The following is a 22550-nucleotide window of genomic DNA, read 5'->3' on the forward strand; positions in this document are numbered from 1 at the left end:
TGGCCAATTTCCCTTTTTGTGCACAAAATAACCTGTTTAATTTGGTTTTAGATTGGCCTTTTCCATCCCATGGTTGATAGTTATATATTACACCTTGTGAAGGCTGCCAGCCTAGTTAGATAGAATTTTGTAAATAATTCTATGTCATTGTAAATATTAATATGATCCACAGACTTGTTTGACAAATGTAAGAAAACTGTTATGCGCTGAGCTTCAAAAATGTGCACCCTGCTGGGAAATCAGCAGAAATGTGTATAAACTCTATGCCTTTGTAATGTATTTTTTCATGATAGACAACTGAGACATACAGAGTTTTTTTTCCAAAATCTCTTTATTTCAATTTTCTTTTTTTCCAAATAATAATACAGTAACTCAAAAATACAAATAAACAATACAAATACATATCTAAAGAAAACAGACAACAATCTGGTTTCGGGAAAATTATATATATATATATATATATATATATATATATATATATATATATGTATGTATATATACAATATATACACTAGAAGTCACTACATCGTCAAGTAGAGTATGAGAATTCTTATGTTCATTTGGTCTCATAAGGCATAGTGGAATGGGGATAGTCTTTATAGAAAGTAAAGATAGAAATTCAACCATTTATTGTGTGGTTAGGGGAAATATCTAGATACACATTTACTAAGAGAAGGGGGAAGATGCAAGAGATACTGGTTATACTACATTCATTTCTTATTAAAAGGTTAGCTTTTCATGTCAATTTGTGGACAAATTTTATTTGTCAAGAATTATATCTAGTAAGTAACCCCAATATTTTTGGTAATAGCGTTTGTCTTTTGTTTTTGAATAAACTAATTTGTGAGATGAGCTATATTTGATAGCAAGATTGCTTGGGACATACAGAGTTAGCTTCCAAACTCTAAGAAAATAAGCTGATAAAAAATAATTTTACGACTGTGTATGATCTCAAGCTAAGAAGACAGGATGTCAGGGTTAGAAGTTTTTTTCTATTGTCTTAAGACAGAGATAATTACTAGGTTTCACATGTAAAGTGTCTTTTATTGCTGTGATTTCCTGGCAGCTGCAGATCACAACGAAATGTTACATTTTAAGTTCTGTCAGCCTGGGAAACTTGAGCAGAAGTGACAAGAATGATGTAATCTGAAATGACTCAGCAGTATTGTGTATTAATTTAAGAACTATCTCAAGAGAAAGAGATGGCATTTTGTATTTTGTTCTGAATCTGACAACTCACCAGCACTGTGCCTTGCTCTGTAAGTAAGACCTAGCTCTTGGTATTTCTCTACAAGATAGATAGGAATGTAGCCAGAGTAGTCTAGCTGTTTTCTATATTTGTCAAACTGTCCTACAATGTTGTTTTAAAGTACTTCCTGTGATTTCTTAACTCTCTAATGTCATTGTGTTGAGTTAATAAGTAGTATCTTGTGTTTTTATTATTTTTTTATTAAATATTGTTAAACCTTTTAACTGTGGCTGTTTTGTGTAGAGATATTTAAGCTCTTAGAGAACTTGCATGTATTTGGTGATACTGTATAAGCCACTCCTAAATAGCCTTCAAGTCTCAGTCACACTTACCAGTTGGATAATAATAACATTGCACAGTAGAGTTGGACACCCTTTTGTAAGGGCCTTTCTAGTAGCTGATAGTAGTGGTTGGTGGCAGTCAGTACTACTATATAATCTGGGCAGAAGGGGCATAGCTAATGAACCTGTGTCAGCCTTCCCCAGGAATGTCTATGTGTTCGTATATGAATCAAATCTCAAAGTATGTGTCAGCTACTTGGGTAGGGACAGGAAGCACTGGTTGGACAGATATGGTGCTGGGGGTTTTGGCTTGACCACTCGGCTGAGATCTGAACCCTATAGCTGTGCCAGTGGAGAGTCTTCTTGGGGATCTGGAGAGAAAGGGAGAAACCAGCCCCAGACTGACTGTGATCTCTGTGTGCTCTTAAGGGAAATTGTACTTTAATGTGTGTGTACTTGTTATTCTCCCAATGTGGACACTCCTCACTGGTGCTAGTGGTGAGGATTGAGGCTCTTTGATTACTGGGCCAGTGCACAGGCGTCACATATTAATTGTTTGGCAGAGGTGGGATATCCACATCAAATATTAATTGTTTGATAGTGGTGAGTTAGCCACATCACATATTAATTGGCTTGTAGTGGTGTGGATAGTGAATTCCTGTAGCTTGTGTACAGTGATCACTGCAGGTGTTTTTGGTACTCTAAGTCAGCCACGTAGTGAACATTCAGAGTTCAGATCACAATTGTTTTATTTCTTTTGTTAGCTTAGTCAGGGAGCGCAGGCAAGCATGTCAGCAGGGGAGTATGGCAAGCTGACAAGGAGCCAGTTGGCTTAGATATGCCAGGCTAAAGGACTGGTGCATAGAAACCTGACTAAAGCAGACATATCCAAGACTAGAAACCAGGAGGATGATCAGACTTGCTGTGGAGATATAGAACACCCAGAGAATGAACAGCTCAACCTTTATACAGAGGACTTAAAAATCTGTCTGGAGCTAAAGAGACTTGGGTTGGAGGCCAAGTGTTTGGAAATAGAAGCAGCAGAGAGACTGAAGCATCTAGAGACTGAGCAAAATGAGAAACTTTGATGTCTGCAAGTTGAGGAGAATGAGAAACTGATGCACCTGGAAGCTGAGGAGAAGGAGAGGCGGAGGCAACATGAAAAGGAGATGCTGACTCTTTGCTAGAGTCATGGAGGTAATGGGGAAGGGAGTAACTGAACCCCGGAAGCATCAAAGGTCAGTAAATTTCTTCCACAGTTTACAGAAGGGGATAATTTGGTCGTTTCATTCATATGTTTGAGAGGGTATGTAAACAGTATGATGTTGACCAAAGGCTCTGGGTATGGTTCCTGACCCACTTACTCCATGGAAAAGCTGTAAATGTTCTTTCCAAACTATCTGACATTGACTTTTTGTACTATAATGTTGTAAAGAACTGTTTGCTAGAATTTTTTAAGCTAACACCTGAAGCTTATAGGAAAAGATTTTGTGAGCATAAACTCAAGGCAGATGAAAGTGTGTGTAAATATGTTGCTGAACTGAGCACTTATTTTCATAGGTGGGTGAATGGATGTCAGTTCACCACTTTTGAATGGCTGGCAGACCTTTTGGTGAGGGAACAAGCCCTTAGCACTTTGCCTGAGGACATGAGGATCTGGTTAGCTGATAGACAATGCTCTACTGCAGATCAGTTGGGGATGAAGGAAGATCTATACCTAGCACAGGAAAGAGACACCCTGTACTGCTCATGGATCTAAGTGAACCCATGGTGGGCAGCCCAGACTGTCCCAACAGAATCTGCCAGTAGCAGGGGAAGCCACTAGTCCAGGTACATGTCCAAGACCTAGGGTTAAATGTTTTGAATGCAACCAATGGGACCATGTGGCATATAGATGTCCACAGGGCAAGGTGGGGAACAAAAGGTGGGAGAGCCAGTAAGTGGGAAAGACAAATTGCCTGTAATAAATTGTCTTGAGACAACAGGCATACCAAACTACCATCCTGCAGATGTCCTGATAGGGAAGGATTTTGATAATGCAGCACCATGTGCTCATGCAGTTACACGCAGTCAGGCTTGGAGACAAGCATATGGGTCTGGTAGCCTGGGGAGACCTAGACAGACCGCACACTTGCAGCCAGAACTGGTGACATGTTTACTTTAGGGAGGGAGCTACCCTGTAGCAGTGAGACTGAAGGGGAGCAACAGCTGCTTGTGGGTACTGATGTTCCCTTGGACAGAGTGACTGCAAGGGCAGAAGTGAGTAGTAGTACCCAGGTTGACAGTGAGACACCGCTGTCAGAGGATGCCAGACATCCTGTGGAAGGGGAGCTGGGAAGGGTTACAAAGAGAGAGTTGAGAGAAGCTCAGCTGTCAGACCCTACATTACAAGGCCTGAGGCAGGTAGTGAGGCATCTGATTCTCAAGGGAAGGGGAAATCTGTATATTGGGACAAAGGGTTACTGTATAGAGAGTGGACCCCTGAGGGAGGGCTAGAGAGTGAGAGAATACAGCAGTTGGCAGTGCCTAGAGCCTACCATCTGGCACTTCTAGCCATAGCCCATGATATTCCCTTTGCAGATCATATGGGCATAAAATGTACAAAGAGACATATTATGCAGAACTTTTATTGGCCTGGGATTTTCAGAGATGTAACAGGGTACTGCAGGACCTGTGAGCAGTGCCAGAAAGTAGGTAAGGCAGGAGACAAGGTGAAAGCTCCTTTGATGCCTTTGCCTGTGATTGAGGAGCAATTTCAGAGAGTAGCTATGGATATTGTGGGGCTTCTGAGTACCTCAAGTTCCAAAAGGAAAAAGCAGATCCTAGTGGTAGTAGATTATGCTACAAGATACCATGAGGTAGTGGCTTTGTCCTCCATTGAGGCAGAAAAAGTGGCAAATGCTTTGTTAAAGATTTTCAGCAGGTTAGGTTTCTCAGAAGAAATACTGACTGACAGAGGTGCCAATTTCATGTCAGACCTGCTGACTTGTCTGTGGAAGTACTCTGGGGTGAAGGTTCTAAAGACCAGCCCCTACCATCCCCAGACTAATCTTGTTGAGAGGTTAAACTCCACACTCGGCCATACTACGGACATTTGCAGATCAGTGTAAGAGGGAGTGGGACAAATATTTGCCCCATCTGTTTGCTTATAGAGAAGTTCCCCAGGAATCCACAAGTTTTTCACCCTTTGAGTTGTTGCATGGGAATAGGGTGAGGGGGTGTCTAGATTTAATTTGTGATGAGTGGGAGGGTGAGTGTGAATCCCACAAGGAGTCTGTTGTGGCATATGTCCTAAACCTCAGGACAAGGCTTAAGAAACTCATGGGCTTGGCCCAGGGGAACCTGGCAGAAGCCCAACAGCCGAAAAAGGTCTGGTATGACAGGAATGCTCAAGCTAGAGAGTGTGCTGTACAGCAGCAGGTAATGGTTCTCATTCCTATCAGACATAAGCTGCAGGCAGCCTGGGAGGGACCCTACAAGGTGGTAAGGAAGATCAGTGATGTTAACTACATGGTGGAACAGCTAGGCAGGAGCACAGATTCTACCATGTTAACATGATGAAACCTTCCCATGATAGGGAGGCCCTTGTACTGGGTATTTGCAGTGGATTGAAGGAGGAGACTGAAGGAGATATGGTGACTGATGTCAGTGAGGCTCGGACTGACACCTTAGTGGAAGGGGTAGCAGTGTCCCAGCAGCTATCTCATACCCAGGTTTGAGAAATCCAAGCAGTGTTACAGGAGTTTGGGGAGATGTTCACTGGGAAACCAGGGAGCACCAGGTGGATACAGGACCACAAAGGCCTATTAGGCAGTCCCCTTATAGGGTGCCTGAGAGAGGCAGACAGACTCTGAGGGAGGAAATACAGGAAATATTGGAACTAGGGATAATTCAGGAGTCCAACAGTCCCTCTGCCTCCCCAGTGGTGCTGGTGCCAAAGAAGGATGGCAGTGCCAGGTTCTGTGTGGACTACAAGAAATTAAATAGTCACACAGAGTCAGATGCTTACCCCATGCCTAGGACAGATGAAGCCCCAGAGCAGCTGGGGGGGCTAAGTATCTTACCACCATTGATCTTACCAAGGGTTACTGGCAGATGCCCTTGACTCCCAGTGCTAGAGAGAGGTCAGCTTTTGTGACTCCTTTTGGCTTGTATGAGTTCACAAAGATGCCCTTTGTGATACAAATGTCCCAGCGACTTCCAAGAGGCTGGTAGATCATATCCTAGCAAGAGCAGGAGATTTTGCCCTTGCTTACCTAGATGATATTGCCATCTACAGCCATTCCTGGCAAGAACACCTTCAGCATGTCAGGAAGGTGCTAGACAGACTACAGAGGCAAGGCTGACCATTAAGCCCAGCAAATGTCAGGTGGGTATTGCAGAGGTCTCCTACCTGGGACATAGAGTGGGGAGTGGTAAGATCAAGCCAGAACCTCTTAGAGACAGCAGAGTACTGCAGAAACATTGTCAACAGTTATAGTACCGTAGCTGCTCCCCTCACAGACCTGACAAGGAAAACAGGCCAGATAAGGTAGTGTAGACCATAGCATGTGAGCAGGCATTCCAGAAGCTTAAATAAGGTTTGGGAGGACACCCTGTGTTAGCCAGTCCAGATTACAGCAAAGAATTTGTTGTGCAGGTGGATGCTTCGAACCATGGGGTGGGGGGCTGTACTTAGCCAGATTTCTTCAGAGGGAGAAGAGCACCCAGTGGTTTATCTCAGTCGAAGGCTCCAACCCAGGGAGGAATGCTATGCAGCTGTAGAAAAGGAATGTCTAGCCATAGTGTGAGCACTGCACAAACTTCAGCCTTATCTGTTTGTAAAGAAAGTCACTGTAGTTACAGATCACAATCCCCCCAAACATGGTTAAATCGAGCCAGCCAGTGAAATGCCAAGTTGCTAAGATGGAGTCTAGGGTTGCAAGCATATATGTCAGTGCATCACCTCAGTGGGATTAGCAATGCCAATGCAGATGGGCTCTCAAGACAGGGAATGGGGTAAGGTATACCCAGATAGACCTAACCCTCTCCAGCAACGTTTCTCAAAGGTCACTTGAAAAACTAGCTTGAGTTCTCCAGGGGGAAGAAATGTGAAGGCTGCCAGCCTGGCTAGATAGAATTTTGTAAATAATTCTATGTCATTGTAAATATTGATATGATCTACAGGCTTGTTTGACAAATGTAAGAAAATTGTTATGTGCTGAGCTTCAAAAATGTAACCATACAGCACCCTGTTGGGAAAACAGCAGAAATGTGTGTAAGCTCTATGCCTATATAATGTAGGTTTTCAAGGTAGCCAACCGGGACATACAGAGTTAACTCGCAAACTCTAAGAAAATAAGCTGATAAAAAAGAATTTTATGAGTGTGTGTGATCTCAAGCTAAGAGACAGGATGTCTAGGCTAGGAGCTTCTTTCTGTTGTCTTTGACAGAGATAGTTATTAGGTTTCACGTGTAAAGTGTCTTTTATTGCTGTGACTTCCTGGCAGCTGCAGATTACAAAGAAATGTTAAATTTTAAGTTCTGTGAGCCTGGGAAACTTAAGCAGAAGTGACAAGAATGATGTATTCTGAAATGACTCGGCAGTAATGTGTATTATCAATTTAAGAATTATCTCAAGAGAAAGAGATGGCATTTTGTATTGTGTTCTGAATCTGACAAGTCACCAGCACTGTGTCTTGCACAGCAAGTAAGATATAGATTGTAGTATTTCTCTTAGATAAATAGGAATATAGCCAGATCAGTCTAGCTGTTTTCCATATTTGTCAGACTGTCCTACAATGTTGTTTTAAAGTACTTCCTGTGATTTCTGAACTCTCTAATGTCATTGTGTTGAGTTAATAAGTATTGTCTTGTGTTTTTATTATTTACTATTAAATATTTTTAAACATTTTAACTGTGGCTGTTTTGTGTAGCGATATTTAAGCTCTTAGCATACTTGCATGTGTGTGGTGATACTGTATAAGCCACTCCTAAATAGCCTTCAAGTCTCAGTCACACTTACCAATTGGATAATAATAACATTGCACAGTAGAATTGGACACCCTTTGATAAGGGCCTTTATAGTACCTGATAGTAGTGGTTGTTGGCAGTCAGTACTACCGTATAGTCTGGGCAGAAGGGGGCATAGCTAGTGAACCTGTGCCAGCCTTCCCCAGGAGTGTCTGTGTGTTCATATATGAATCAAATCTCAAAGTGTGTGTGTGTCAGCTACTTGGGCAGGGACACAAAGCACTGGTTGGACAGAGAGGGTGCTGGAGGTTTTGGCTTGACTACTCAGCTGAGATCTGAACCCTATAGTTGTGCCAGTGGGGAGTCTTATTGGGGATCTGGAGAGAAAGAGAGAAACCAGCCCCAGAGTGAATGTGACCTCTGTGTGCTCTTAAGGGAAATTGTACTTTACTATATGTGTACTTGTTGTCCTCCCAATGTGGACGCCCCTCACTGGTGCTAGTGGTGAGGATTGAGGCTCCTTGATTACTGGGCCAGTGCATGGGCATCACGCCCCTAATGAGAATAACTGGGATCATACCCTAGATAATTTGAGTGGACCCCTGCATGAGATAAAGGATTTAGGAGCTGTCTCTGTCCATTAAGTAGTACAGGGGGCAGTCCTGGTGTAAATTTTGTGTTTCTCATCAATATATCTAAGTTGCTATTGAATATGGACAGGATGAACTTTCTTTTATGTGGATGGGGAGTCTGTCCAGAGCAGCGGTATCCTCTGCAAGATATACCTGTCCCTCCAAACTATTCTGTTAATGTTGCAGAAGAGGTTTAGATCCCTGGGTAGAGTATTTCTGCTGCAGTTTGACTTGCTGATGTGCATTAAATTCATCACTAATGGATCAGGGGATCCCTTGTATATCAGACACAGATCACATCTTAGCTTGTTCAACCACTATGACTCGTGCAGTTAGATGTCTACCCAGCTTCATGATGTAGAAGGATAAAGCTTTGGCTGTAACCTAGATGACATGAGTTATACCTGAGGCGTGGGCAGTAGGGGAATCAGGTGGATGGTGCAGAATGCCCATCTTTTGGGGAGGTAAGTAGGTATTCTTGCTACTGCACTGACCTAACAGAGATTGGATGTATTCCAGTACAAAGGCACAACTCCATCTGTATTCAGGTCATGACAGGAGTCGTATGCTGTAGCCAGAGCCCAGCGTGCACAGTTTTATGGCAAGGTGCACATCCATCAGCTGCTACAGGTTTCAAGGATTGAGACCTGCAAAATCATCCCTAGTACATGCCTGGATAATGGCCTTCTATAGACGGTTCTTAACCTGCAATGAGAATGAGTTGGCTGAGCAACTCACACACCACAGAGAATTACTGGGGGGAAAGAATGTAAAAAAAAAAAAAGTAAAAATTAGCAATGTAGACTAACATAGGTGAAGTAAACATTTTAAAACTGTATGCCATATGATTTGTAGAGTCTGACCATTTCTACAGTTTCTGATTTTGTTGACAGGCAATAAAAAAAATCACACCCTGCTTGCTTCATGCTTAAAACATATGAGTGAGAATGCTAATTTGTCTGTGAGTAGTATTCATGTATAAATTGTAAAGTAAACAGCAGCAGTTTGCACAGTTGAAACCCAGAAGGTGGGGACATTCTATACAGACAAATTGCACTATAGAGCAGCAGCCTACTCTGTGCCTTATTTAGTATGTGCAGAATATGTTGGCATTGTGCACCATCGTGAATGAATAATTAGATACAAGTGAAGAAAATGTCACAAAAAATAGATGTTATATAGCAGCTTGAGAAAATTTCTGCCTGCTTTTATAGAGAGATCTAACACTTGGAAAATGTTGAGAGTTTACTTTGCTGAAATGCTAGCATCAACAACAATTTGATGTGAATAATACCTTCTCGCTGCAGTCACAGCCAGTACAGACCATGCTGCACATCATTGCAGACTACAGGAATGATGGCAGTGCAGGCAGCAACTGGCACATCATATTTGCAATAAAGAGTAAGTAATTGAGCTGCTTCATTTTTACTGTTGAGACTGTGTTTTTATTCTGCACTTTGAATCTTTAGTACTTTTGCCTCATATAGCATATATTGCATAGGCTATATTCAGACTTACTGAATGGTATCACTTGCCCACTAAATCCAGCCATCTTACATTGAGGACTCTCTGCACCCTTGTGACAGACGTGTGTAGCTCAGGACCCATGTAAGTTGGGGATTGCTGGAGAAAGGCTCTGTGTGGGGCTTTCTCTGTGGTCGCTTGTGATAAAATTGTTTAATAATTCTGCTTGTATTTAAGCCTTATATTTGCGCTTAGCTGCGCACCATGCAGTAGGGGTTAGCAGTGCCCTGTATACATGCAAACACCTAGAAATTTTTTTTTTCTAGACATCACTCAGTAGAATCCTCCCAAACTTCTCTGGTGCACTGCGGACAACTCAGCTGAGCAGCGTTGCCTTACTTTTTCATCCCTATCCTCAGCAGAATAAGCCCCCTTGTCAATCCTAGAGCAAAAGCTGATCTCACTTGCCCACTCCGTAATAGTACTTATGGTTTAACCTGCTGTAATGGACAGTCAGTTTCCTAACATTTCTTCAGCCAGCCTGATTGACATGGACATCCTGAGGCAATGTAGCAATTCCTTCATGTATACTGACAACTGCTTGCTCCTAAAGCAAAAATACAATATGTGAGATGTGACTATGCCATGAAACTGGAATCAATCCTCTCACGTAACAATAAACAGAGCATTAAACAGGTTGCCAGCATACGCACCTCTCCTCTCACACAAGATAAGGTCACAATACATAAACCCACATATGCAGAGGTATTCACTAAGAGCCAACCAGAAACCTTCCAAGCGCAAACCACTCCCACATACTGGAGCATGTACAGAATCCACTACACATAACACACATACCAGTGTCTCAGCAAATAAGCCCCTAAGGAAAAACACCTCTTGACCAAATGTCTTGGCCATAGGTGACTCAGTGAGACACACAGTTGCCCCCTTCTCCAGGCTGGACAAGGAGAAGATCACGGTCATCTGCCTGTCAGGTGCCAGGATCCGTCAAATTATGTGTGCACTCGAGTCGCTCAACAAGTACCATTATGACTCTGTCATAGTCCATGTTGAGGTGAATAACTTGTGATGTAGTTCTCTGGACTATATGAGAAGAGACATGACTGAACTCTCAGATTGTGTGTCCCAGGCAGGTATGACCCTAGCCCTAAGCAGCATTCTACCTTCACCCAGGATGATATCACAATATAGACAAAAAATGATAGGCTTCAGCAATTGGGTTAGCTTTTAGTGTCAGTCCAGGGGGATTTCAGTATCTGTCAGCATGGGAGTACATTGTTGACAGACTGTGCTGATTTGCCAGCGATGGTCTGCACCTGTCTCTTCTTGTCTTTCTGATACTGGCAAAGGCTCTTGCCTCTCCCATTGTGCCTTTTTTAGGCAATGCCAAAAAAATAAAACTTCTAACGTAACTAAATTCACTCAAGACAAACTCAAGGTTTTAATGCTTAATGCTAGGAGCCTAAACAGGAAATTGCACTCGCTGGAAGATGCTGACATCTGTGCAGTCACTGAGATATGGTTCATGGCTGTGGAAAGCATCCCACCAATGCAAGGCTATGTCTTCCAGACGTTTGGACCCCAGAAGAAGAATGAGCATATAAGGACCAAAGGCGGGGGTGTATCCATCTTCATTAAAGCTAAGTACACCTCGAGACTGGTTAAACAATGTAACTGTCTTGAGCTGCTACATTTCCAACTAACTATAGGCAAAGTACCATACCACATCATTGTTAGCTATAGGCCCCTCACCATGAGCCAAGAAAAACGTACTGCCTACCTGGACCTACTGGAGTCACCATACAAACACCATGGTCACGTGAGATTTCAACTATCCTTCCATCGATTCGGTGACATACACGAGCACAAACATAAAACCCCAGAGGTTCCAGGCCTTCACCAATGCAAATGCTGTGGAACAGAAGTCTGCACCCCAACAAGGGGCTCAAATGTCCTAGACTTAGAACTCACCAACTTGGAGAGTCACTGCACCCCCCCCCTCCCATGTGGTATCCTCCTTGGTAAGTTCAGTCCATAAATCAATATCATTTGAAATAATTATCTGACCTGACATCCCCAGTAAAACTGAAAACATTTTCCAAAGCTAACTACAGCTTAATAAGCGATAGTATAAAAAGTTTCAAACCCCATGCAAACAGCCAGCAATGACTCCTATGCAGAGGTGTACACACATGCATTGTATAAACACCTAAAAAACTGTATAGACTCAGCTATACCTGACCAGATTAAAACCAGCTCCTCACGAAAAATCAAGCCACCATGTTGGACCTAAAGTATAAATAGGCAATATAACAAGATGAAGAAACTGATGTCCAAGAGCATAAGGGAACTGACTCGGCAGAGAAAAAAACCTCCACAGCTTGAATAAGCAAATCAAATATCTTAAGTGTTCTAAAGCCAATTATGAAACTAAAATAGCTTTCCTGGATAAGGATAACCATAAGGCATTCTTTAGCTACATCACAAATTTAAAAGGAAGTGCCCAGCTATTTGCCGAACTAGTTGTGGATGGTACTACTCATACGGCATCTGAGGTCCACACCACAGATAACACTACCAGTGTGCAGAGATACAATGGCACTGGCAACTCTTTGCATGGAAGTGCTAATTATAGTGGCATGTTCCCCCATAAATCTCACTAGAGCAGTAATTTCCTTATGACTGTGCTTCACTTCCTCATGGAGTTCTTGGTGATGCCAAGCAGCATCCAAAAGAATGCACTGTAATATGCTTGCCACCTCCAGTGTAGATTGTATAGCAACAAATTGAACATCTGCTGATTTACCCCCACGTCACATGCATGTCAGGGGCAACTCTGAGATATGACGGTATCAAATACCACTTTGATGTTCTTCATTGTTTATGTTGCAGTACTGATTCTTGAGTTTTCCTGCCGTGCAGAACCCTGCAACCTTCCCGATTTCCAAGAGTCTTATCATTCCTAGTCAATGATGTCAACAGATGTGTGATGGCCAACATCCAGATATCAAGGTATAAGAGGGCCTTCGTTCAGTGCAATCTTCAGTTCTGTCTATCTATGCAGTGTAGCCACAGTGTGGTCAGTATGTTTTACCAAATGACCCCTTAGTGTGATAGGTGTATCACTATCCATGAATGAGACAAGACAGTGTCACTGTGTTAATTGACAGCGACTTATGTAAATATTTCTCTGCATTAATGCTAGACTTACCAGTGTGAGTACTAAGACTGTTCCCTTAGTAGAATTTTTTAGGGAAATGAAAAACAAAAAACTTACAGTATTTCTGACACATTACTTTTAAATATAGATAATGGGGGGGGGGGGCAAAGGGCATTGGACTGGGGCAATTTTTGACACCTATCATAATGGCCCAGGACATGAAAAAATACACTTCCCCTGGTTTAATCGACTTGCCTAACTTAAGGGAATGCTTCATCGTTAGATGTACATCAAAAAGAAATCCTTGAAATAAACAAGTAAATGCCATAATAAGAGATTTTGCAGGGGGGCAAGTCCCTGTGTGCCCCCAACCACCCATTACCTAGGGAAATTTTATGGCTATATGAGAGGCTTGGAATGGGGAAGATGAGATCTTAAGCAAAATTTATTGCTCCTACACTTTTTTCTTTCGCACTTTTACAATTCTCACTGTGCAACTTTCTGGGCATTGGTTTGACCATGATTTTCAGAGAATGTGTTTTTTTCTTCTCTGTTTATTTTCCGATTTCTTATAACTTGGAAATGTGGATTGGTGAGACACTGCTAGCAGGGTGATGTAGGACTGTAGTTCACAGATCCAGTGCAGTGCATGTTTCTTGTGTTTTCATTAAAGATAAATTAGTGAGTTAAGTGGAAAAACCTAGTGCAAGAAGTAGAGTTGTAGTATTGTTAGGCCTTTAGATATTAACTGTTGTAAAGAACTTGTTATTAAGGGTGAGGTGTTGGGAAAACCTGATTTTAGAATACCAGGAGTATGTTGATGTGACTAAAATGAAGTACTGAGTTTGATCTACAGATTAGCCTAATGTACACTATTGGATGGCTGGAAGGAATTAGCTAGTAAAGCACTGCTATAACAAGATGAGAGATTAACATCAAGTCTTGAATCTTTTGTTTTGGGATAAAATTATTTTAGTTTGTGTTGTGATGTTTAGTATTCTGCAGTGTGCATATAGGAAAACATATGCTGTTACTATGTCATGTGTATTTAACATAAGAGGATGTACTGTACTGTTATAATATGTAAACTTTTTGGAATGTGCATTTCCCCTGACTCCCTCCCCCCTGCTCCTGTCAAGCCAGACAGGTACTTCAGGGTCCCAGACACGCATCAATTTCTGTACAAGGGCCATACTGCTGACCCTGAAACTATTTCTCAGGGGCCTAAAGGGGTTTCCTCCACTACTGCTAAGAATCCACTTCCTTCGGAAAGAGATTCTAGGGCTTTAGAAAGGTGGGGCAAGAAAGTATATACATCTTCCACCCTTTCTATGCGAGCATTAAATTGTCAAGTTCATATGATTCAGTATCAGGAATACATGTTTGGATGACTTGCAAAAGAAATTGGCTTCCCCTGAACCATTAGATAGAAAGGGGTTACAGGAATTGGTTCATAATACTCAGCAGGTTAGCAACCATTTCCTTCAGTGTGGATATGATGCATTGGAAGCTTCATGTAGAGCAGCAATGACAGGTGCGGTCATACGCAGACATGCTTGGTTAAAGGAACAAACATTGCCTGACCATGTGAAAATTAAACTTTTGGACGCACCACTAGAGAAACATAAGCTATTTGGTGCTACTGCACAAGAGGTTTTAAAGAAAATAGAGGAAAAGGCAAAATCAGTGCAAACAGTCAAAGATTTCCTCCAGGTACAGCCTCCAAGATTCAGCAGGAATTGGCCTTCTAAGCATTGGTCCTTTCCAGACACAGACAAATTTCAAAGAGGCAAAAACAGACATGGCATAGGTAGAGGGCAAACTCAAGGCTCCTACAGAGGACGTCAATGGCAGCCTCTGAACCAGAGAGGTGGGGCTGGACCTTCCACACCTCCGCAGGGACAATCTCAATGACTTGACTTTGACTCCGCCATCCAGGGCTCAATTAGAAGCACCTTTGGGCGGAAAATATCTTTATTCTCACAAAATTGGCACAATATTACAAAGGACAAATGGATACTGGACATAATAGACAAAGGATACAGATTCCATTTTCATACACTACCAACAAGACATGGCAGGCCAAACCTGCCACCAAATCAAAGGGCAGAGGCACTCAAACAAATAGCAAACCTACTTCAAATAAGAGCAATAGAAAAGGTTCCTTCTGCAGAACAAGGCCAAGGATTTTATTCAAGACTGTTCCTTGTTCCAAGAAAAGAAAACCAATGGAGACCCATTCTGGACTTGTCCGCACTGAATACTTACCTTATTGTGCCAAAATTCAAAATGCTGACTTTACAGCAACTCCTTCCCATGCTGGACAAGGGGTCTTGGCTGGTAACTCTGGACCTCAAGGAGGCATACCTGCATGTCCCAATCAGACAAAGTTGCAGAAGATACCTCAGATTTCTTGCAGGCTCAGAGCATTATCAATTCTCAGCATTGCCCTTTGGCTTATCTACTGCACCCAGAGTGTTCACGAAATGCCTGGCATCAGTAATTGCACATTGCAGACTTCAGGGGATACAAATATACCCTTACCTGGACGACTGCCTTATACAAGCGGACAGCCAACAAACCTTGTTAAAAAACTTGGACTATGTCATTCACCTACTGCAGGCCTTGGGATGCACAGTCAATATTCAGAAATCAAGTCTCGTACCATCCCAACAAATACATTTCCTGGGTGCCACACTGGACACAAACACCCAGATGGCGTTTCTGACAAAAGAAAAACAAAAACAATTACCAGAATACTTCAGAAAATTACCAACCCACACCCAGATGACTGCAAGGAAAATTCTGCAGGCCCTGGGTTTCATGGCATCTTGCATTCTTCTGATTCCACACGCAAGGCTGCATATGAGGAAATTACAATGGTATCTAAAAAGTCTATGGTCTCAGCACAGCCACAGCCTGGAAGCATTGATCCCACTCATTCCATGCCTTCAAAAGGAATTTCTGTGGTGGGCTCAAGCAAGTCGGATAAACAAAGGTCTACCTTTCAGCAAGCCTCATACAAGTCAAACCATAACAACAGACGCCTCAGACCATGGATGGGGGGCGCACATGGAGGGCAGATGCATTCAAGGACAATGGGCACAAAAAGAAAAGCACCTGCACATCAACCAAAAAGAAATGCTGGCAGTGATACATGCAATCAAGGCCTTCGAAAAGTTCATGCATCAGGGCCATCTACTAATAAAGACAGACAATACCACAGTTATGTGGTACATAAACAAGCAAAGAGGTACCCTTTCCTACCCTCTTTGCAGACTGGCAATGAATCTCTGGGATATTTCCCTACAATTGAAAATAGAGCTACAATCCCAGTTTGTACCAGGGAAGGACAATGTTCTGGCGGACAGCCTAAGCAGAAACATCATGGATCCACACGAATGGATGTTGCATCCAGACATTTTCTTACAAATAACTCAAGCATGGAGAAGGCCGGACATAGATCTTTTTGCCTCCCACCTCAATCACCATCTGAAAAAGTTTTGCACAAGGGCATACCATCCTCAAGCATGGAAGGTGGACGCTCTCTCCTTCAGTTGGAACTCTCTAACACTATATGCCTTCCCACCTCTTCCTTTGATGACCAAGGTGTTACTAAAGATCAAGACAGAGCAACCGAAAGTCATACTGATAGCTCCAGACTGGCCAAGACAACACTGGTACCCACTGCTACGGAGCTTGATACACACCAATCCATGGTTCCTTCCTCAATGACCACTTCTTCTGACACAGCACAATTACAGGACACTACATCCCAGCTTGAAAACATTGAAGCTGACAGCTTGGAAGATTCCATGACTATTCCTCAGGATACACTTTCCAAAAGGGTAAAAGATATCATCCTGGAGGCGCGCAGACCTTCCACTAGAAAAACATACTCAGCAAAATGGAAGAGATTTCTTATCTGGAACAGCAAAAAGGGTCAAGACCCATCAGTGATGAGCATTCCACAGATCCTAGAATATTTGGCTGAAATGCTCCACAATGGCCTTTCATATTCTTCCATAAAAATACATGCTTCAGCAATATCTGCCAAATATAACACTGATCCGCCTGTATTTTCTCACCCATTGCTAAGACAGTTTCTAAGAGGTATAAAGAACATCAACCCTCCAAGGAAACCACCAGTGCCTGCATGGGACCTCAACTTCATGCTGGAAAAATTAACTCTTCCTCCCTTTGAACCAGCAGCATCTTCAGAGTTGAAATTTCTGTCTTGGAAGACAGCTTTCCTTCTGGCAGTAACCTCAGCAAGAAGAGTCTCTGAGCTACAGGCCCTTATGGCAATACAACCATTTCTCATTTTTCATCAGGACAGAGTTTCTTTGAGAACCAATCCGTCATTCATGCCAAAGGTGGTATCCAGGGTGTCCCTGAATCAAGCTATTCACCTGCCTACCTTCTTTCCCAATCCTCAAAATAAAGGAGAGAGACTTCTGCACACCTTGGACATACACAGACAGTTGGGCTACTACTTGGACAGAACAAAGTCTTTCAGAAAATCTGACCAGCTTTTTGTAGCTTGTGCTCCTGGATTGCAGGGAAAAGCAATTTCCAAACAGACAATTTCTAAATGGATTGGAAATTGCATTCGATTCTGCTACTCTTTTCAAGGAAAAACTGTGCCAGCTGACATCAGGCCACATTCCACCAGAGCTACAGCCACCTCCACAGCCTTTTTAAGAGGAGTGGCAACAAAGGACATTTTAGAAGCTGCTACATGGAGCTCCATGCATACATTTTCCAAACATTACAACCTGCCTTTATATTCCAGATCCAGAGCAGGGTTTGCTTCTGCAGTCCTGCAGGGCATTTTAGCTATACCATCTTTGTCTTAGTGCCTACCACCCCCAGGTTGGATATGGTATTCAACCCATATGTCAGGACTGCAGTTGCATCCTTGAAGGACATAGTACAGTTTTGTACCTACCATAAATGTAGATGTCCGATAGGTATGCAACTGCAGTCAGGTTTTCCCTCCCACCTACCCCTCTGTGGTATTCTTTTGGGTTTCTACCCCTCATTTTAGCTACCTGGGGTAATCTTTTATGGTGTATTTGTTTTTATGTTGTTGTACTTGTCTGGAAATTTTTCTCTATTTTCAAAATTTAGCCTTCCTTAGAGAGCACCTGGCATCTGGGGCAAGAAACACTGAAGAAGATGGCGTCGGCTGATGCTTTTATACCCCAGGCACTCTGACATCGGGGAAAGGGCGACATCAGCTGACGCCGGACCCAGACTTTGGAATCCGGCCGACCGAAGGGCTGCCTGAGGCAGGACAACCCATATGTCAGGACTGCAGTTGCATACCTATCGGACATCTACATTTATGGTTGGTACAAAACTGTACTTTTGTAGCATAGCATTATTCACTCATTCTGTGAACTGCATTCGTGATCCCAAAATTAGCAGTTCTCTGTCTATGAAAATAATACATAATTGTTAGTTACTTATAGTGGTGCTCAAGTTAGAATATAAAGTATGTGGTGTTCTGATCTTGGTTAGAGGAAAACAGTTTTATGGCTAGGGATGGTATTTATTTAAGTAAGTATGACTATTTAAGCAGCTTGGTTAATATATCTTGAGAGTTGGTCAATGGGAATGCTGAATGCAATGAGTTTTACTAGCAAGAATTGTAATTTGAAAATTTTATTACTTCATGATAATTTTTGTATAAATTTGTGGAAGATGTGATTGTGGCCATATGGATAAAAAGGAGTTTGGAGAAGAGAATGAAAAATTACTTTTGGATGGCCTCAGGAGTTCTAGCAAGCCATCCAGTGACTCGAGTGGAGAGGCAGGATATCGCTCAGTCTGTTCTCAGCAAGGATGGAGAAATATTGGCCTCTACAAGAGGCATTGTTAAAAGGTGGAAGAAATGCTAAGGATTTTGTGAATCTGATAAATATTGCCTCCTTTGAGGATACAGCACTTGAAGCAGATGGAGGAAATGGATCTTTTTTCTGGATGAGATCACTGCTGTGACACAGCTCTGGGACTGGTTGAGATCCAGCGAGAGAAATGCTCTAGATTCTTAACATTGTTGGAGTATTATAATTATCTCATTTTCAGCATTATGTAAAAGTCCAAGACAATATCACTGGATTGGAAAACTGTGGTAAAAATCCCCTTTTTCACTGAAATAAAGAGAGAATGAGGTGTACTGCAATTATGGAGGGTACAAGGAAGCTACTTTAAGCTAATGTAAATGTATTTCTCTTAAAACATAATTGGGTACTTGTGTATTATAGCAACTAGATTTTCCCAGTTGCAAAGTGAGCATACCACCACATATAGGAGTGCATGAAACAATCAAAACTGTGTTTGTAAGGTTTACTACTGCCCAAAAACTTTACATTGCTTTTTGGAGTAAGAGGAGTCTGTTCCTATATTCCTTGCATTACACATGCACTCTACAGTTTTCATGGGTGCCATGGTACTATCGTTTGGATTAGTTTGGATTTGTAGAAGAAATTCTTCAGAAAAGTAAAACACAGACATAGAAATTGTTTTAGCTACACTTGCTTACTTTTAACCATTCTTGTATTTACAAAGTGTCAAAAAAATGAAAGTGAGCAAAACCATCAGTACTGTGTATGTGTTTGCCTTCTCTGAAGGATTCCTTCAACACAGGGAAAAGAATCCATTTGTCAGACTGACAGCAGGCATGACAATTCAAGCGTGCATGTGTGATGCATGCAAAAACCCAGGAAGAGGGTTTTCTCCAATGTTTGTGTTCCCGAAGGTAATCCGATGATCTGAAGTAGTTGCCTTCATTAGGTCTTCAACCTGTGGGTCTATGGATCCGAATCAGATCCGAGACTGCTATATCACTAGCATCTGATCCAAGCTCCAAGCTCCTCCCCTTACCCATAATGTTCCCCTGTCTCTTTCCTTCCCCCAGATCTCATTTGCCACTAAAAAGCTATGCATCGTGGTCACAGACCTCCAGGCCTTTTTTGGCTAAATTTGCTGTTTTTTTGTTCAGGTGTGTGTAGGTTTCTTCCCTATCTTCTCTTTACAACCTCCCCTACCCATGTTGTCCATCGGTTGTTAGAAAACAAAAAGTAGTTATTGTAGTTTTCCCTTTGGCCTTCTCGTTCCCTCTCCTCTTCGACTGAGTGTGTTTGTGTGTGTGTGTGTGCACTTGTGGATGCTTGTGTCCTAAGATGAATGAGAACCCCACACCAGTATTTAGGAAGTGCACAGTGTGTGGCCATAAGCTCTCCCCAGCTGATGGCCACACTGTGCATAGTGTGTTTGGGTGCAGCCCATTTGTTTACCTCTTGTCCTATTTGTGCAGGCTTCAACCCATGGGCCCTTAAGGACAGGAGGGCTAAGCAGGTCATGAAGGTTTGCTTCCCTTATTGGGGAGGGATGCCTGTCATCGTAACCATGGCTTTGGCAGCATCTTCTACTGCCACTTCTACTTAGTTTATCCCCAGGCCTCTGGGACTCAAACTCCCACCATGAGGTCAGGGGAAGGAGACAAACACAGGAAGGATAAATCTAGGAAACTGTCTTTGGACCACTTGGCTCCGTCGGGGCCTCCAGCAAAATCTAAGACCCCTCCTAGGGCTAGTACTCCTCAGCTCCAATCGCCCAAGTTCTCCCCTGAGCCGGAGTTATCTAGGCCACCTTCTAGAGCTTCCCCTCATCGGCACTCCCAGCCGGTGTCTGTAGCTACATCTTCTCAGTCGACCCATAGCCTTAGCGAAGCAGAGATGGACAGGATGATGCAGAAGTTTATCCACACCCAGATCCAGATGGAAGCCTTGCCAGCCCCCTCTCCCTCTGGTGAATCTGGGAATCTTGAGGCAGTGTAACAACTGCCTCATGTACACAGACAACCCTCTCCTCCTCCCAACAAATTCCAACACATGTGAGAGATGCAACCATATAGCCAAACTGGAGGCTAAGCTCTCTCAACTCAGTACTGGCGTAACCAGTCAGGAGGAGAAGGAAACCACACTCACTACAATTCCAGTCTCACATAGACCTACCACGACAACAAACCAAACACATAAACACACAAAAACATACTCGGAGGCTCTAAATAAAAATCTGCCTAAGCAGCAGAGACCTCCAAAGCAGACACCCAAGCAACCGCTACCCCAAAACAAAACACATGCAACACATAGCTCACAAAGCCAGTGTGCCGAACAGTCACAGCCCTTAAGGCTAAACAACACACCTGATACACTTGTAATAGTTGACTCTATCGTCAGGCACACTGACGTCCCGCTCACCAGGCTGAACAAGGAGAAGGTCACGGTGCGCTGCCTGTCGGGCGCTAGGATCTGCCACATAATACAAGCACTCAGGTCACTCCAAGGCAAGTACAAATATGACTCAGTCATTGTCCATGCTGGTGTGAATGACCTGAGACGTACCTCCCTGGACTACATGAAAAGAGACTTAGAGGAGCTCTCTGAGCATGTAGCCCAGGCCGGTATGACCCTGACCTTGAGTAGCATCTTACCCTCACCAAGAATGATGCCACAATATGAAGACAAGATGATCAATTTCAACAATTGGCTTAAGTGTTGGTGTCATTCAAAGGGGATCCACTGCCAGTCAGCCTGGGATGACATGCTCGACAAGCCACGATGCTTCGCTAGGGATGGCTTGCACCTGTCACCCCTGGGCTTTCGGATATTGGCAAAGGCTCTTGCTACCCCCATAGTGCCTTTTTTAGGCAAGGCTCAAAAGACAAACCCACCTCCATAGGTATCACAAGGGATAAGAAACTAAGAGTAATGCTACTCAATGCCAGAAGTCTAAACCTCAAGATGCATGCACTCAAAACTCTCCTTAGCATGGAGAACATCGATATCTGTGCAGTAACAGAAACCTGGTTCAAGGCTCCCGAGAGCACACCAGCAGTACCAGGTTATACCTCATACCATGCTTTTCAGCCCCAAAACTTGGACCAAACCACAAAAGGAGGGGGAGTATCAATATTCATCAAAGATACCTACACCTCCAGGTTGGTGGCACAGCACGAAGCATCAGAGACTATCCATGTGCAACTAACTGTGAGTAAAACTGCCTTCCAGTTTATAGCCTGCTACAGACCACTCTCCCAAACACAGGAACCCCACTCGGCCTTCCTGAGAATACTGGAAAATATGAAGGTCTCTCCAAACACCATTATATTGGGCGACTTCAACTACCCAAGCATAGACTGGGAGCATTACTCTAGCTTCAACACCCTAGCCCAAAGGTTCCTAGAATTTATAAACTCAAATGCTATGGAACAACTTGTTACCACTCCCACAAGAGGGGAAAACATACTGGACCTGATCATCACCAACATGGGGACACTATGCTCCAGACCAGAAGTGTATCCCTCACTGGTAAGATCAGACCATAAACTAATCTCTCTGGATATTCACATCCCGACCCCACTCCCTGCCCAGAAAACCACAGTGGAAAACTTCTCTAAAGCAAATTTCACATGCCTCAAAACCAAGGCGAAATCCTTCAAAGCCACGGGCCTGTGGAAAATACGGCCCAGACCGCAGAATCCTTTATAAACGCATTCTATGAACACCTTCAGGAAGCATGGATCATGCAGTCCCAAATAAAACCAAGACCCAATCCTCCAAAGGCAGACGTCCTGTCTGGTGGACCCCAGCCATAAACAAACTATACAATAGGAGGAGGAAGCTACTACATGATAGAGCAAAATCCCAAAAAGGGAAGGCATCTCTGATCAGTATTAGCAAAAAACTACGGGCACTCATAAAATCGTCTAAGGCCAGCTT

Source organism: Protopterus annectens, chromosome 13.part0 (assembly GCF_019279795.1).
Source record: "Protopterus annectens isolate FY-2018-M chromosome 13.part0, PAN1.0, whole genome shotgun sequence".
Classification (NCBI taxonomy): domain Eukaryota; kingdom Metazoa; phylum Chordata; order Ceratodontiformes; family Protopteridae; genus Protopterus; species Protopterus annectens.